A 17629-nucleotide genomic window follows, 5' to 3' on the forward strand; every position below is an offset into this window, starting at 1 on the left:
GGCATCTGTAAGCATCAGTAAATCACCAATGAGCCAGGAGGGGAGGATCTTCTAACCCACCCTGAAGGCAAGACAATGGAGTCCCAAACCATTTTATAATTATACATAAAGAAGATGAAACTTCAGATGAAAATGATCACAATATATTTATGAAAACAAAACTCGCTGCCATCAAGTTGATTCCAATTCATGGCAACCCTAGGAACAAGGTAGAACTGTCCCCATGGGTTTCTGAGACTCTTTCCTGGAGCAGAAAACCTCATCTAGATCCCATGGAGAGGCTGCCAGTTTAAAAGTACAGACCTTGAGATTAACATCACCAGGGCTCCTTACATAAATCCTAGGGCTCCCACTGCCGGGAGTGACCCACATAATCCTATATTGACTTGAGAAAAAAGAAGGGGGGGAAGCTAACTTTATTAACTACTTATTAAGTCCAAGTGCATCATGCGCCTTTTCTCATTTTACACTTTGGCAATTTCTCAATATTCCCATTTTACAGGTCAGGAAATGGAGGGGTAAGTGGGTGGAATGAATTAACCAGGGCCCAGTGCACTGCAGGGTCACAGTAGTGGATTAACAGGTGGCCCTCAGGGAACGTATCTGCATGTGGACAAGAGCACAGAGAGAGCCCAAGGGATGTCTCTGAGGTGGGATCTCCCAGGGCTCTGCTCTAGCCGGTACACAGCTCTGCAGGGCAGGAGCCTTTGGGCACCACAAATCATCACCCTGAAGGTAGCCACCCACAGGCTTAACCCAGGGCTCCATTCAGCAGCTGGCACGGTGCTGAGTCAAGTGAGGGGGAATCAGCCAGGGTCCTGAGAAGCCAGCCCTGGGAGGAGGGACCAGAGTGGGGAGAGAAAGCCACCTGGATTCAGGTGCTCAGAGCAGGAGCCCTGGCTCTGAAATATCGGCCCTCTTTAACTGTAGCACCGATGGTTAAGCACTGGGCTACTGATATTTTGAGGACAAACAAGACTGCAAATCTCAAATGTAACTTAAGGGGAGCATTTATTAGGTCTTAAGAGGGACAAAGACAAGACAAAGCCACCTCATCCATTTGTAGGGGCCATCAACGCAAAGTCGTAATGGCGGCCCAGGGTTTACAGAGAGCTGGCGGCTTGACTAAGACACGAGCCAGCACAGGAAGCTGTCACAAGAGCATGACTGGCAGTCCATCAATGCATCACAGTTACAGGTGAGGCTACAGAATCAGGAAGGGGACCGTGATGGGAAGATGTACGTTATGCTCTCCAAAGAGCTGGACCAAGGCTCTCTGCCCAAGGCAGTCAGAATGAGACTCCGGACTATATGACTCCAGAACCCCAAAGTTCCATAAAGGACACACCCACACAAGTCCCCAAGGTCTAAGGCACCCTTTTGTGGCTGGCTAAGAACGTGGTAGTAATGAATTTTCTAATGTACTCTACCTGGAGGCAAGGCTGTTCCTCTTGCCAGTAAATGGCCAGAAGGAATTCAATGGAGGCTTAGTCCACACAGAGACTCACAAATGAATGTTGGGCTCTCCCTGTTATCCGTAAGCAAACTTAGCACTCAGAATTTAAACTCCAACCAAAAGGTGCCTCAGAAATAATGCTGGGCAGTTTCCAAGAGAGTCACAGCCTTAAAACCCCACAGGGCAGTTCTCCTGTGACCCACCCGGAGCCACCAGGAATAGGAATCCATCATTAGTGTGGGGTTTTCTGGTTTCACAGTGTGGACGACACACTCTCATCCTTTAGGGTCACGGTGGTGCAGTATTCTGGGGCAACAGGCCTGGAGTTCTTATTCCATCTCATTCACTCCCTGGGCAACTCAGGGCCTGCCACCTGCGCTCTGGTCCTCAGAGTTCTCATCAATAAGACAACGGGGGAGTCTCCTCCACCTTGAACACTAGACAGCCACTTATCGAGACCGCGACACCAGACGCAACGCTGGACACTGGGGATGTGGAGAGAGAGCAGAGATGGCCATGTCCCCAGCCGAGATGCCCAAGCACAGGTAAAAAGAATGGGTTTTAACGCAGGTGAGGCCAAGTTTGCAAGAATCAGGAAAACCCTTCTGGGGCAATCTCAGACGATGGGGAGGATTTCACCCAGTGAAGAGGAAAGTGAGGGGCCCTGGAAACACAGTGCTTAAAGAGCCCAGCCGCTAACCAGACTCACCAGCGACCCCACAGGAGAAAACGGTGGCGCTCAGCTTTTGAAGGAATTCCCAGCCTTGGAAACCCTATGGGCCGTTTTCTCCTCTGTCCCGTAGAGTCGTTGAGTTGGGATCAACCCCACAACAAGGAGGAAGGGGAAAATAGTGGCACACGGGCTACGAGAACAGTTTCTGATTTGAGGCTGAAGCATTCGTGAGAGATTTAGGAAGGAGTTATTAGTCTCTCCATTTCACGGCTCAAAAGACTGAGGCGCAGCACGATCTCAGCATTAAAGCCCGTCTGCCTGCCTTCCTAGCTTCTGCTCTTCACACGTACCCTCCCCTGGCTGTGGGTTCCTGCTAGAACAGGAAGTACTTCCGACCCCAAACAAAATGGCAGCCAGAGTTCTTTCAAATATTCCCTTCTGTGAGTTCCATGGAGCCCTGATGGTATAGTTAAACTGCCAATCCCAAAGTCAACAGTTCGAATCCACCAGTTGCTGCTTGTTCTTCAAGAGAGAGATACGGCTTTCTCCTCTTCAAAAGATGTACACCCTCAGAAATCCAAAGAGGAAGCTCTATTGTGCCCTAGACGATCGCTATGAGTTAGTCGCCTCGATGGCAGTAGTTTCTAATTTTATGGTTGCCTTTATGTTCTTTAAGAGCATCACGCTCTGGAATCAACCAGCCATGGCGGGCTGAAATCGTGGCTCCACGGCTTGCTACCTCTGACCTACAGCACATATTTAACATCTTACAGTCTCACTTTACTCACCAATAAAATGGGAAAGATACAGCCTAGGGCATACAGGATGCTGGAAAAGAGTCAATGGTCACCATCATTCAGAGGCGTGGCACAGTGTCTTGGCCCTTGTTAAGCATTCAGTGCGAGCTGAAGACCAGCCACTAATCCAATGCTGCTCCAGCTCCAGCGACTCTCCTCTCTGTGGGCTTTCCTCTCAAAGTCACCGGCTGGCCTGCCCCACCACATCCTCTGCACTCCCAGCTCAGGAGGCCGCCTCCTTGCCGCTGCCTCCATTCAGAACCCACTTCAAAGCGGTTCCCCTCCTTTCCCACGATGCTACTTTGCATTTGATCAAGTGGGTCATCAATCACCCCACATCAATGCCTTCACCTCTGGAGACCGGAAGTGTCCATTAAGTGTCCATGTTTCATCTGGGACCAGGCAGACTATCAGCACAGGGCTAGTGGGTTTGTGGCTGGATAAGAATGATCTAACAAGCTGCCCACAAGTCCCTGCAATTCGTAAACTAACCTCCAGATACGCATCCAAGTCTCCTTCCCAAACCGCAAATGATGTGCTGCTGCAAATCTGGCAGACTATGAAATGGAATTTACTTCCACTCCAGAATGTCTTCCACTGGTTGGGCAGAGGTGGATGGGTAAATGAAGGTTAGGAGGAGGGAGGGCGCGGAATTGGGGAATGTGATCTTATCAAGAGATCTTAACTTTAATGCAATGGCCAACTTTGGCAGCCAATGTATAAAAACCAACGCATAAAATATTTAAAATGCATAAAAACACTGCATTGCTTGATGACAAAGGAAGTCTATTAGGTGGAAATATAATTATGAAAGTCTAGAAAAACAAACGTGTAAGATACTATGTATCATGCTTCCTTATGAAGGCATAACATCATAAGCTCCAGCAGCAGGTAAACTCATTACTGGAATTTCAAGACTTCCAGGGGTGGAGATAAGATTTCAAGCTGTCACAGCTGAAATGTGATATGAAATTACCTGTGCTTGCTGCTGCTGATCGAGTCACAGGCACTGAACATGCTGGGCCTGGCTGTCTACATGTATAATCGAGGGAAATGCAGAATAGGGATGCCATAATTTCTCCCATCCAAAGTCACGGGTTCCTCCAGATGTTATACATACATCCCTATGACTGTGGACCCCAAGTTAAGAATCCCCCGCAGGAGCTTTAGAATGCTAGTAAGTATTTGCACCCAGTTAAGCACTAGGCGAAAATGTAGTAGCTCCCACCCAACTGGAAGCCCCTCACCAATAAAGCCTGGTGACCTGGTTCCTGAAAGGTCACAGTGGAAACCCCCCTGGAGCAGGTCCACTCAGCACGCTCGGGGTCGCCATTCATCAGGGTCAGCTCACCTGCAACTAGCAAGCTCGGTACTGGGTGTATTCCTGTGCCCCCGCTCCCCTCGATCCTCTTCTTGGATGGAGAGACCCGCTGTCTATCCACAGCCCGAACGGGCCGAAATTGGTACTGCAAGGAAAATCCTAATAGGGAGTTTCAACCTTTGGAAAAGAAACCCAAAGCACTGCCTCACCCTATGTACTTCCTCGTTCCTGGAAGACACCCATTCCCCAGCCCCCTCCCTCCTCTAAGGGCCTTATCTGCACTAGAGATCCTGCCTCTTCTGCTGCTGTGGCCTCGCTCTCTTCTGAGGACTTGCTCATGAAGATAACGTATAAAGAGCTACGCCCACCGGACATTCGGGACCCAGATCTTTCGGAATGCTAGTTCCTCTGAGTTGCCGGCTAATAAATTGTCCCTCTTTCAAGCTCTCCAAGAACGCGGCCGGTCGTCCCCGGGTAAGATTTTGCAGATACAGTACCATGATTGTCCTCTCCCTGCCTTACGTTCCATCGTCCAGCTGACCAGAAACCCAGCCACCGCAGGACGTGGAGAGAAAGCCTCGGCTCCCAGAGAACCAGGCTCAGACTGCGTTCCTTCCTGGGAAGTCACCTAAGAGACCCACTCAAGGCAGAGCAGGATAAAGGGGCGCAGAGGCAGCTGCTGAGTTGGGCTGATGGCTCTTACAAGTCCTGCATCGTCGTGAAGAACCGTGGCTGCCCGCCACACTCTCAGATGCCCGACTTCACCAAGATGGCAGTGGTCCTGGCTTACGGGACTCGGTTTCCCTATCGTTGTTTTTAGCTGCCATTGAGTCGGCCCCAATTCGTAGTGACCCGCACTCCATGAGATGGGGCCAGTGTGATCGATAGGCTTTTCGTTGACTGATTTTCAGAAGTAAGTCACCAGGCCTTTCTTCCCAGTTAGTCTGAGTGTGGAAGCTCCACTGAAACCTATTCGACAGCACAGCAACAGGAAGGACATTGTGATGACCGAGCACGGCAGGTACACGGCCGCGCATGAGGTGCACTGGCTAGGAATCAAACCTGAGTCTCCTTCTTGGGAAGGGGAGGTTCTACGACGGGACCACTACTGCTCTGTTTTGTTTTAGAAGGCCCCTACGCCGTACGAAAGAGCGCTGGGGCACCATGGCACAAGCATCTGGCTGCAGTTCAAACCAATGAGCAGCTTCGGGGAAGAAGTACAAGGCTGTGAGCACCCAATCTGTGGAAGGCTGTGGAGGACAGTGTGTGCCCGAAACCCATCTGCAGAGTATCTTCATAGGCGGGTTAAGCCACTGGCGGATCCCCGCTAGCCACAGGCAAAGGTCTAGAACACCTTATCTTATTATCAAACATAGAGCACTGTAATCCTGATCAGACTGATCGACCTTGGTCTTTGGTCAGTTGACCTCCCTCCAGACCCAACCCGAATTTGTTCCAGGTGCAAGGCTCTCTTGCTTGTTCCATGACCCAAACTCCTTCCCTGGCTTTTTCAGTAGTGACTGAGTTCTTCTCTTTCTTGCTCATTGTTGGCATTTTGATCTTTATATTACTGTTTTGCCCTTACCACTTCATTTTGCTTTTGTTCTTTATTGGTTTTGTTGGGTTGAGGGTTTACCAGTTTATGACACACAGAAGGTGTGGGCGCATGGGGATAATAACTGATGCAGGATTTTCAGGGGATTCAGGAGTGAGGGGGATGGGAGGTGAGGGGATCTGGGGAGGAAACAACGAAAGCAGGACGGGGAGGGATTACTAGAATTGATGTGGTTACAAAACTCATTTTAAAGGTGGTTTAATCATAGGGGGTGTTCTGAAATTGTGGTAATGACTGTACAATTCTTTTTGACATAGGTGAACGATTGAAATGGATGATGTGTGGATTATGTGCCAAAAGAAAACTGAAAAAAGAAGAAAAGAGAAATACAAGGCTGTCTGCTCCCCTTGGGTTTTATAGTCCGGGAAGGCCCAGATGATCTGACCAGGTGTCAGAATAGACTCAGAGGAGGTGGGCTTGATTTGGTTTTTCTTATGTCCATAGTGGAAGGAGCGGTAGTGATGCAATGGTTAAGCACTCCGCTGCCAACTCTAAGGCTGGTAACTGAAAGGTTGGTGTTTCAAATCCACTGCCCGCTGCTTGAGAGAATGACGTGAGTCGGCTTCCGTCTAGATGACCGCTTTGGAACCCCTGTGGAGTTTCACAGGGAGCCCTGGTGGCATGGTGGTTATGTGTTGGGCTGTGACCCACGAGGTCTGCAGTTGGAATCCACCAGCCCCTCCTTGGGAGGAAGATGAAGCTTTCTTTCTACGCACATAAAGAGTGACAGTCACGGAAACTTGCGGAGCCAGTTCCACTCTGTCCCATGGAGTCCGGCATCGGCATCGACTAGATGGCAGTGAGTGATGGGCCCCTGAATCATGAGGAGGCCCAATGAATGCCATGGCAATGGGTCAATGAGAGGCCTGACTGGGGTCAGCAGTTCGTATGATCCGATGAGTCACCTTATCAGGGAGATGTGGGGATTTACTTGAGAAAACAACCACCGCAGCTCCTTGGAGAACAGTTCTACTCCATCAGAAGTGACTGGAAAGCCGCTGGCACAGCCACGTCCTCAGCACTGTTTCACACACGCAGAAATGGAGGGTCAACCGCTGTGAGGATTGTGTTCAGGCTGACAGGCTAGCGAGAGCCAGTTTCTTTCTCTCCCCGCAGCAGCCTGCCCCTGTTCAGCCCCCCTCCCCTTTTTGGAGGGCAGAGGAAGGAAGCCCTTGCATGTGTCTTTATTTAAAGACACACAAAGCAAATAGTACATGAGCAGAATCTCTGCAGATATTCAGACACGACTGAGAGAATACCCAAAGCATGAGTGCATGCACACACACACACACACAAACACACACAAACACACAAACACACACACACACAAACACACACACACACACACACAACAAACACACACACACACACACACACTGAACATTGTACCTAATAAAGTTGGAGCCTGCCACACTGAATTTATACTCAGCTACCACCCAATCCCACATTCCCCTCTTTTAAATCCTTCCGCCAGAAGGCGACAGCTTCCTTTTCCAAGGGAGCAGAGGGAGGGGCATCAGGAGTGGCCCGTGAGCGCAGCACCTGGAAACACTCAGCCTGGTGCCTCATGAAAATCAAGATGGATTTGGAGCGCCAGCGTCCTGGGCCGCCGGGCCTGTGCGCGCAGAACGACGACGGGTCTCTGATCTTCGTGTGGAACGCGTTCTCCCCCCATCCCATGTTTTCTGTCTCCTTGTCACTTGATGTCAGAGCGACAAACTAGAAATGCCCACCAAAGGGAGCTCCACAGACACAAAGGCTCCTGCCCACACAGAAGGGGAAAGGCAGAGCCACATTGAAATATATGGATATAGTCGGCCCATAAGTCCTATTTAATTTGGAGGAAATAATGGGGAGGGCTGGGGATTGGGATTTATGTTTTCTCGCACAATGCCTTCGGCTCCCAGAAAGTGATTTGAGGGGCAGGATCCAGGACAGACCGAGGCAAGAGAGGCAGACGTTTGTTCCCTTTCAAAACAGACGGCTGTCCCTTGGAGAGGGAAAGCTCAGCCCGCTCGCGCAGACACCGCCAAGCCGTATCTGCCGGCAAATCACATTAACCATCTAGTTGAATTCTTGGGGCAGCATTCATTTTATCCAGGAAAGGATGGCAGGCCTATTTTTATCAGGATAACACCTCCTCTTTCCTTTAATCCTACTTTGAAATATTATCTCTGTAGACTGGAGGCTGTTCAGAGAACAGCCCATTAAAAGGCTCTTAGTCCAAACTCTGGGTCTGGGAGTTTAAAGTTGACATCTGAAGTGCAGAGAAGTTAGGATCCAGCTGTACATCCCTCAGCTCATTAGCAAGAGATCCAGTGTCCAATCCCAGGATCCCAGGCCTCCAAACCAGTGTCTCTTCCGACAAACGCTTCATACCAAAAAAGCAAAGAGCGGTTAGCGGTTTGGTCTCCAGAGGCAGCTCCATCAAAACCCAGTTATATTGCTGCATTACCTCGGGCAAGTCACTTAACCTCTCTCAGCCTCAATTCCTCATCTATGAACTCAGGATTACGATAGAAATACCTCTAGGGTCAATGCAAGGATGAACTGGGCCAGCTTTGGGCTCACTTAATCATCGTGTGCACTACCAGGTTGGACTGTTCTTGCTTCCCATATGCAATTTAGCAAACAGGTCATCTCAACGGTGATCAGACCTGTACCCACACAACAACCTAGAGACCAGCAAGAGACAGCTGTGTGACAGGCAAGGGCACTGAGTCCCCCAGAGGGGGCATAATTGGCGGCAGTTTTACAAGTGAGCACCAACCATCACAGCAGTAAAAAGTCCTAAATGTCGTCCCCTACTGGGCTACCCCCAAGTACAGACTGAGTGAAATGTAACACGGATCTTCCCCTTCTCCTACAGAGCGCACGCCGGGACCGTACCTCAGAAGCGGGAGTCAGCACAAGGCCGGGCACTGAGCACAGATCCAGTGTCACTTGGATGATAGATAAGCGAATTACTGACTGAACGAAGAACCTACCTTGCAGATAGGAATGATATTCCCTGCAGTAGGTGTCTTGTTGCAGAAAGCAGGAGGCTAGAAAGCATGGCCACGGGCTCCATTCTCCTCTCAGTCCACTCTTGGAAGAAGCCATTGACAAGGCCAAGAGCTGGGCCCGGGTCTCAATGATTCCATCCAGAACATCTCCCAGGCCACCCACAGGAGATAACTGTGAAGCATGAGCGACTCTCCTCTGGTGAAAACAGATGTAACAACAGTGCAGGCAAGGGGTGGGGAGCAGGCCAAGGAGATGGTCCATCTGTCTTCCTAATTGTCAACTCAGCCCATAATCAGATTTTTCTCCCTGTCACACCTCAGGCTGCTGTTGAACTGAAGCAAAACCGAGATATACATCTCCCAGTCATGAGCATCGGCCTTTCACCAGTGCCAGGGACAAAAGGAGGCCACTGGACTAAGAGAAGCAGTCCAGACGGAGCCCTGGACTGGGTGTCAGAGGCCTGGGTCCATGCTCTTAAATAGCTGGGGGTACTTGGGCAGATCACTTCACCTCACTGGTCTCAGTTTCCTGCAAAATTAAAGTCCAAAGTTCCAGAACAGGGCCAATGGGGTGGGGCTGGGGGGGTGTTTGAATTGTGTGACATTTCGTGCAAGATGTTTCCGGTTATAGGCATTTAAGAGTTTGCCCATCATTGTCAACAGAATTTCAAAGCGATGAGGAGGGAGGCTGGGGTAGAAAGGGGGAACCGATTACAGGGATCTACATATAACCTCCTCTCTGTGGAGATGGACAAGAGGAAAGTAGGTGAAGGGAGATATCAGGCAGTGTAAGATATGACAAAATATTAATTTATAAATTATCAAGGGTTCATGAGGGAGGGGCGAGAGGGGAGGGAGGGGAAAAAATGAGGAGCTGATGCCAAAGGCTTAAGTGGAGAACAAATGTTTTGAGAATGATGAGAGCAACGAATGTACAAATACACAACTGATGTATGTATGGATTGTGATAAGAGTTGTATGAGCCCCTAATAAAATGATTTTTTTAAAAGACTTTCAAAGTAATATATGATACTCCTACTCCCATTTTTAAAAAAGTTGGGAAGTTCTGATCTATGTGGTTCTAAGAAGCACTTGCTGACACCATCAAGGAGTCCTGACGGGACTTGACAGGAGTCCTGGGGGCACCATGCTTAAGGGCTCACCTGCTAATCGAAAGGTCGGTAGTGTGAACCTCCCAGCCACTCCATGGGAGAAAGCTGTAACAGTCTGCTTCCAGAAAGAGGGATGGTCTTGGAAACCCTGTGTTTTGGAAACCCTGTGGGGTAGTTCCATGTCCCACAGGGTCGCTATGATTCAGAGTCAACATAACAGAAATGGGTATGGTTGTGCATATGAGACACAAGGATGAGCAGAAAATGCCCACTTTAAGAGGCTCAGGGTTATAGAAGCATGTTCAGGAAACAAAGCCAAGGCCACGTGTGACTGCCTGGTTAGGAAAGGCCTTCTGGGGAAACTCGGTATGGTCAACGCTGAAGTTGAAGGCTACGTGTACATGCACTGGGTGAACAAGCAGGAGTAGTATTTAGAGGAGCATGTGCACTGGTGGAGTGCACGCTCAGAACTGCTGCAAGTGGAGTGTGTGAAGAAGATGTGTGGATTGCAGAGGATGGATGGGGGCGGGGCTGGAAGGGTAGCAGAGGTGTAGCACATGTGAGGCTGCAAAGGAAGTCGGGGCTCAGGTTAGAAAATACCTTCTGTTGAAACATACAACTTTCCTCTATTTCTTTCATGTTTCTCCATATCCCCCCCCCACTATCATGACCCCAACTCTACCTTATAAATCTGGCTAGACCAGAGCATGTACATGGGTACAGATAAGAGCTGGAAACACAGGGACTCCAGGACAGATAAATCCCTCAGGACCGATATTAATAATAGCAATACCAGGAAGGGAGGAACCGATCAAAATGATCTACATATAAGCCTCTCCCTGGGGGATGGGCAACAGAAAAGTGGGTGCAGGGAGACACTGATCAGTGTAAGACATTAAAAAATAATAATTTATAAATTATCAAGGGTTCATGAGGAGGGAGGGTGGAGGGGAAAGGAAAAATGAGGAGCTGATACCAAGGGTTCAAGTAGAAAGAAAATGTTTTGAAAATGATGATGGCAACAAATGGACAAATGTGCTTGATACAATGGATGGATGGATGGATGGATGGATGGATGGATGGAATGTGATAAGAGTAGTACCAGCCCCCAATAAAAATGATTTAAAAAGTGAAGTCCCTTCTGAGGGCATAGGATGTCTGATGGGGCTTGATCAATGGCAAAGTAGCCAAGAGGAATTACTGAAACCTGAATGAAGGTCAAATATGACAGTGAAACAAGAAAGGAAATAGAGGAAAGAACTAGGAGGCAAAGGACCTTTATAGAGGCCTAAATGCAGACATGTACATATGTAAATATACTTATATATAATGATAGGGAAATAGATCTAGGTGCATAAACTTATATATTAAGTATTAAGGGAGCAGATGGATATTGGGCCTCCACTCAGGTATTCCCTCAACGCAAGAACACTTTGTTCTAATAACACAACACTTTGTTCTAATAACACAACGCTCACCTTCCCGACACAATCGCTGAAGACAAAGCGGGCGCATAAGTAAATGTGGTGAAGAAAACTGATGGTCCCGGGCTATCAAAAGATACAGTATCTGGGGTCTTAAAGGCATGAATATAAACAAGCGATCATCTAGCTGAGAAACAACAAAGCCCACATAGAAGCACAGCAGCCTGAGTGATTGGGAGGTGTCAATGGGATCAGGTATAAGGCATCAAAGACCCAGAATAAAAAAATTATACCGAAGTGAATGAGGGGGAGGGTGGCGTGGAGACCCAAAGACCATCTGCAGACAATGGGACACCCCCTTACAGAAGGGTCACAAGGAAGAGATGAGCCAGTCAGTGCAGTATACCACCGATGAAACATACAACTTTCCTCTAGTTCTTTAATGCTTCACCCCACCCCACTATCATGACCCCAGTTCTACCTTACAAATCCAGCTAAGCCATAACATGTACACTGGTACAGAAAAGAGCTGGAAACACAGGAAATCCAGGACAGATAAATCCCTCAGGACCAAGAATGAGAGTAGCAATACCAGGAGGGTAAGAGGAAAGTGAGGGGAGAAAGGAGGAACTGATTACAATGAGCCAATGAGTGACATATAACCAACCCCCCCTCAGGGGGACAAACAACATAAAAGTGGGTGAATTATAAATTATTAAGGCTTCATGAGGGAGGGAAGGTGAAGGAGGGGATAAAAGTGAGCTGAAACCAAGGGTTGAAGTAGAAAGAAAATGTTTTGAAAATGATGATGGTAATATATGTACAAATGTGCTTGTATGGATGGATTGTGAATAAGAGCTATAAGAGCCCCTAATAAAATGACTAAAAAGAAGAAAACTCCTTCTATGCCACCCTAAAGAATATCACAAGGTCAGCAGTTTAATACCACCAGCCGATCCAAGGGAGAAAGGGGAGCTTTCTACTCCTGGAAGCATTGCTGCCTTGGAAACCCAGAGTTCTACCCTGTCCTAGAGGGCTGGCTGCTGAGTCGGGAGCCAAGTGAAGACTGTGTGTTTGAGTGAGTGCAGGAATATCATTACAAAGTAGGCAAGGAGTTTTTTCTTAGTTAAATGGTCTCAGTGAGTCACCATGCCCAGTATGTGAGCTCAGTGGACAGCAGGAGGGACAAGCGCAGCTGCCTCTTGGCACTGTGAATGGGCACAAGCTGTGGGCACAAGATGCAGGGCCTAAGGTGTTTTTTATTAAAAACCTCATTGCCATGCAGCCATTTCCAACTCATAGTGATCCTAGTTTCTGCAACTGTAATGCTTTACAGTAGAAAGCCTCATTTTTCTCCCATGGAGCAGCTGGTGGGTTCAAACTGTTGGCCTTGGGGTTAGCAAGCTAATGCATAACCCACTCCACTACCAGGGCTCCTCCAGAGAAGAAGGGCATGCTGTCTATTAGTATTTCCCTGTCCCTGCACCATCACGTGGAGACTCCAGCTGCCCATTCTTGTGACAGAGAGAGCGCTAATGACCCAGGACTAAGGGGCCCTGTATACCAGGGCCCTGACCAGTTGGGGCTCTAGTCAGCAGTCCGCAAACAAACATTTTCCCTTCTTCTGATGGGCTCTGCTGTTACCTCAGAGTCCTCTCACAGGCTGCCCCCCTGACCTCCAAAAACCAAACCGTCTTCACTGCCGTCTAGTCAATTCTGATGCCGTGATCCCTTGTGAGTCTCAAAGGCTCTAACTCTTTTCAGGATTAGCAAATCCCATCTTTCTCCCATGGAGCAGCTGCTGGTTTCAAACCGATGACCTTGTGGTTAGCAGACCCACGAGTAACCACTATGCCACCAGAGAGATCCTCTTAGTTAATTCCATTCAGCCGTCAGACTGAGTACCTATTGGATCTATCACAGCCTCAGATCCCTTGTGCTTTTCTTGCTAACAACCTAGCGCTATGCATAATGCTGTGTTAATCTGAGCGAATGAGTCAGGTTGGTCTTGAGTCCTACTGGACTACAAGCTCCACGAGGCCAGAGAGCGCCAATTTTGTTCATTTCTGTCCATCTGGGTATCTGTGGGTTGAATGAAAAGGCCGGTCTGACTTGAGCCAGTCCCCTCTCCCACCCCCCAAATCACTGCCCCTCGCCCACATTCTGGTCCAGAGGAGTGGAGTTTTAGACGTGGGCCAGAGGGCTGGCTGGACGTGAGGGGCAGCCTCTGTCTCCGTTTCAGGAGCAGATCTACGTCTCCATGTTGATGCCCTCATTTACTCAGGCAAATCTCTAGGAATTGTGTTTAATTAAAGATGTTGACTCCCTTCAACTTGGTCACTGCTCTCCCTGTGACCATCCCCTACCCACAACTCGTCAATAAGGCTTTGGCTAGGCCTCAGAAAGTTACCACAGGAGAGACTGAACCTCTTCTCTTCAGGAAAATGCCTCCTCCTCCATCTCCAGGCCTGCACCCTTTCCCAAAACAAAAACAAACTCACTGTCATCAGTCAATTCTGACTCCCAGCCGAGTCGACAGGTCAGGGAAGAACTGCCCCTGTGAGTTTCCAAGACTGTAACCCTTGATGGGAGGAGAAAGCCTGTCTTTCTCCGTGGAGCTGGCTGGCGCTTTCAAACTGCTGACCTTGCAGCCTGCAGCCCAACACATAACCACTCCTCTGCCAGGGCTCCCTGCACCCCAGAGCACTGTGGAATTTAACGTGCCCCTGGCAACCTGGCAAAAGCTGATTCAAACCAGGTCTAGGGACATGCTACCCCACTTTCCACCTCCCATACTAATTAACTGGCCACTCTGCAGAAAGAAAGTACGTGGGGTCAAAGGTTTGACCTTAGGGGAGAAGAATGAGAAGGTTCTGCCCGGTGGCATGCAAGCTGGACTCGCTTCCTGTGCACCCTCGCTTCCTGTGCACCCAGCCTGCGAGACTCCACTGCCTCCACCCAAGGTCGCGGCCCTCGGAGAACCTGGGAAAGTTCAGCCAGAGGCCAAAAGGTGTCAGGGTCGGGATGGAGGGCCGGGTGTGATGAAGCGAGGGAGACTGCGAGGGTGATGGCAGACACTTCTGGGTCTAGCGGCTGGATGCCCCCAATACCGCGAGCTGCTTGCCGGACCGCAGCGCGCGGCTAGCAAAAGCTGGACGGGGGCTGCAGCGCCAGAGCCGCAAGGACAACGCGCCTCCCGCTCCGGCGGGTCTCCGCCCGCCCCAGAATTGAGGCGCAGGGAACCGAGTCGGGCAGAAAGGGGCGCGACTCCCACCTTTGGGCAGCCCGCGCAGGATCCAGGATCGGCCGCCGCTCTCCCCGGGGGTCCCGAGCAGGGGCGCCAGGTCAGCCCGGGCGGTCGCCACGGCAGCTCTGCCTTCAGGGGAACTGGGGACGCGCAGCCAGGGAGGGGGGCTAGGCGGGCGGCGCAGGCGAGAGCATAGTGGCCGCGCACCGGTTCCGAGACTCGGGCCGCCCAGAGCACGGTGCTGGGACGCCTCAGCCACCGCACTGGCCCGCGCGAGGGGCGCACAGCCGCTTACCTTGGGGAGCTGCGGGGGTCGCGCGCGGTCGGGGCGAGGAGCGGCCGGGAGCCAGTCCCAGTCCGGCGCGCGCGCCTTCGCGGCACCCGGGGCCGGCGGGCTGGGTTTGCGCGCGGGGCGCACGCTGCGCGGGGCACACCCTCGGCGGCGCGCGCGGATGCGGGACTGGCGGGGCGCGACGGGCGCTGCTGGGCCGGGCCTCTCCCGCTGCCAGCCGGGCCGCCGAGTCCCCGCCTTCGCCTGGGGGGGCCGGAGGGGGGCGGCGAGATTCCTGACGCGGCGTGTAGGAAGGGGCAGAATTTCGAAACCGAGGGGAGGGTCTTAGCCTTGATCAACGCAAAAAGCCCTTGGACTGAGTTTGGAAGAAAAACTTTTAACCAGAGACCAAGAAACTCTAGGATGTCGTTACTGGTCTGATATCCCAAGTGCGTTCACGACCATGCATCTCAGTTCATCTCTATCTACGGGGCACTTCGTTTTATGGGTGGGGAGACTCGGCAGACAAAGCAAGGCCTGTCCACGGGTTCTGAAGGGCACTGGCAGTGGGGTTTCCTAATCGCCGGTGGGGTGGCTGTGGGGGAGTCTAACGCTCACTGCCATCGAGTGGATTCAGACTCATAGCGACCTGACAGGACAGGGTAGAACTGTCCCTGTGGGTTTCTGACACTGTAACTCTTTTTTTTTTCCTTCAAAGATTTTATTAGGGGCTCATACAACTCGTATCACAATCCATATATACATCAATTGTATAAAGCACATCTGTACTTTCTTTGCCCTCATCATTTTCAAAGCATTTGCTCTCCACTTAAGCTCTTTGCATCAGGTCCTCTTTTTTCCCCTCCCTCCCCGCTCCCCCTCCCTCAGGAGCCCTTGATAATTTATAGATCGTTTTTTTTGTCATATCTTGCCCTGTCCGATGTCTCCCTTCACCCCCTTTTCTGTTGTCCGTCCCCCAGGGAGGAGGTCACATGCAGATCCTTGTAATCAGTTCCCCCTTTTCAACCCACTCTTTACAGGAGTAGAGAACCTCGTGTTTCTCCCGCAGGGCTTCTGGTGGATTCAAACTTCTTTCCCTGTGGTTAGCCGCCCAACTCCTCACCACTAGGCCACCAGGGCTCCTGCAGTGCCGGGAAGGAGAAAGGGGGGTGGGGGTCAGGCAAATGGAGTAAGAATATTTATTTATCCCTCCTAAATCTACTGGTTTTTCCTTTCTTTGTCATTCTTCCCTTCATTCCTGTGCCCCCCCCCACACGCAAGAATCCTAAGTCTTTCATTCCATACTTCTACCACCCACAGAGGCTGTTTATGGCTTCAAAATATTTGCATTTTAATCACTACCCATGAATGGCCAGCTCACTCGGTGCCAGGCGCGGGGCACAGAAGCCCCATGAGAAAGGAACTGGCCCTGCCCGTTTTAGAGATGAGGACAAACAGGCATGGGAGGCCTAGAGTGGAGCTAAGACCGCATCTCCAAATGCCCATTGGGACCAGCCACCCGTTGGCGAAGAGGTTTGTCATTGTAGCCCTGAGGGGGAAGAAAAGGTGAGGCACAGGACAATGCCAGGGTTCTGTTTCCCCAGGCTTGACAAAATCATGGTTGTTAGAATGCTTTCATTTCCACCAGGGTCCTCTGCACCATCGTTCACCTGTCAGGTTTGTCCTACAGTGATGGCCTCCCTATTACAATGACGAGGAGAGCAATGCAGCAGAGTCGCCGTGGTTGACAGATGTCAGCAGATCTTTGAGACTAATACAGACCAGGGAGAAAGACGTGGCAAGCTACTTTTGAAAATTGTTGCTAGGTCCCCTGGGGCCAGACCCACCGTCTGGTGACCCTGTGTACAACAGAAACACGACCTAGGGCCTCACCATCCTTACAATTGTTCTGACGTAGATTTGAGCCCGTGGTTGTAGGGTCGATCTATCCTCCCAAGGGCCTTTCTCTTTTTGACCGCCCCTCCATTCTATCAAGCATGATGTCCACCTCGAGGACTGGTCTCTCCTGCCAACATGTTCAAAGTTTATAAGACTAAGTCTCACTACCCTTGCCTCTGTGGAACACTCTGGAGGTCTTCCAAGACGGGTTGCTTTGTTCTTTTGGCAATCCATGGCACTTTCAATATTCTTCTCTGGCACCATAATTCAAATGCATTGAATCAGCCAATAGAAACCTATGGCTCGCAACAGAATATTGTTTAAAATTATATTGGAAGATGCACCCCCTAGAATGGAAGGCACTGCACGAAAGCTGCAACCATGGGGAATGTTCTCTGAGAAACAAGGTCACTGTGAGCCGGAGTCAACACGATCGCAGCTAAGAACAATAGGGCTTTCCTAGAAGCAGAGCAGCGTTCCCAGGGCATTAATAAATGGCAACAGAGCTTGGCCCCAGGATCAGGAAATAGCAGGGAGTGTTGGGGACTGTGGGAAACTGCTCAAAGAAACAGCATTGGCTCAATTCCTTTTTATGTCCTCGAGGGCAAGGAGTTAATATTTCCAATCTCCACCTCCCTCCCCACCCTTTTTAACAGAAGCCGTAAATCCAGATATTTAAGTGAATATGTCGGCAACAGATTTTTCAGTTGGACACTTCTTACCTGGGCTTACAGCAGTCAAATCAAATGGAATAGGCTCATGGATCAGGTCCAGCTCTCCATCTAGGAATCTGTGGCCTCTGGCTTTGT

The 17629-nt window shown here is 50.2% G+C and overlaps 1 protein-coding gene across 1 annotated transcript in view; it reads right to left on the reverse strand.

Moving 5' to 3' along the window:
• The window catches only part of KANK4 (KN motif and ankyrin repeat domains 4), a 97477-nt gene extending 82399 nt beyond the window's left edge, over positions 1-15078 (reverse strand). Inside the window, exon 1 of the mRNA XM_075539960.1 lies at positions 14946-15078. The gene's annotated coding sequence lies outside the window, so the exon portion shown is untranslated. The remainder of the gene's footprint in view (positions 1-14945) is intronic.
• Between the last annotated feature and the right edge of the window lie 2551 nt (positions 15079-17629).

This window comes from Tenrec ecaudatus, chromosome 1 (assembly GCF_050624435.1).
Source record: "Tenrec ecaudatus isolate mTenEca1 chromosome 1, mTenEca1.hap1, whole genome shotgun sequence".
NCBI lineage: Eukaryota > Metazoa > Chordata > Mammalia > Afrosoricida > Tenrecidae > Tenrec > Tenrec ecaudatus.